This window comes from Orycteropus afer, unplaced genomic scaffold (genome assembly GCF_000298275.1).
Source record: "Orycteropus afer afer isolate SDZICR_OR568_19922 unplaced genomic scaffold, OryAfe1.0 scaffold01031, whole genome shotgun sequence".
Lineage (NCBI taxonomy): Eukaryota > Metazoa > Chordata > Mammalia > Tubulidentata > Orycteropodidae > Orycteropus > Orycteropus afer.
In genome coordinates, this window is record NW_006922618.1 from 41,064 (window position 1) to 42,270 (window position 1,207).

Genomic DNA, 1,207 nt, shown 5'->3' on the forward strand with positions numbered 1-1,207 from the left:
ACTCCAATGCCTCAACAGCAAAGGAATTAACAATCCAATTGAAAAATGGGCAGAAGACATGAATAGACACTTCACCAAGGAGGATATTCAGGTAGTCAGCTAATACATGAAGAGATGCTCACAATCATTGGCCATCAGAGATGCAAATCAAAATAACAATGAGATACCATCTTACCCCAGCACTGATGGCAAGGTTCAATGAGACAGAAAATAACAAATGCTGGTGGAGATATGGAAAGATTGGGACTCTCATACACTGCTGGTGGGACTATGAAGGGATATAACCACTGTGGAAAGCAATATGGTGATTCCTTAGAAAGTTGAACTTGGAGATACCATTTGACCCAGCAATCCCATTACTAGGTATATATCCTAGAGAGGTGAGAACCAGGACAGGAACAGATATATGCACACCCATGTTTATCACAGCACTATTTATAATAGCAAAAACATGGAAACAATCTATGTGCCCATCAGCGGAAGAATGGATGACCAAACTATGGTACATACACATAATGGAATGCTATGCAGCACTAAAGAATAAGCTAGAATCTGCAAAACACCGCATAATATGGATGAACTTGGAGGACATTATGCTAAGTGCCATAAGTCAATCACAGAAGGACAAATATAGTATTAGTTTGTTGTTGTGGAGGGTCAAGGAAAGGTTTATATATGGAGGGAAACTTTCTTTGTTGGTTGCCAGGGGTGGGAGGGAAATGGAGGGAACACTGAAAAAAAAATGCATTGACCCATGTCACTTTAGTTTTGTGTATTTCACTGTACATACATTGTATTTCAATAAAATGTATTAAAAGAAAAGAAAAAGAAAATACCATGGACTGCCAGAAGAACAGGTAAATCTGTCTTGAAAGAAGTACAGCCGGAATGCCCTTAGAAGCCAGAATGGCCAGACTTCACCTCCCGTCCTTTGGTCATGTTGTCAGAAGGGACTAGTCCCTGGAGAAGGCTATCATGCTTGGGGGAGTCGAGGAAAGGAGAAGAACCTGAACAAGATGGATTGACACAGTGGCTGCACCGGTGGGCTCAAGCATGGCAACAATTGTGAGGATGGATGGCCCCGGACCATGCAGTGTTTTGTTCTGAACATAGGGTCTCTGTGAGTTGGAACTTATCAATGGCACCTATCAACAACAGCATTTACTCTGTCTGTATAAAAGAAAATGCTCTCCCCTTAACTTTTTGA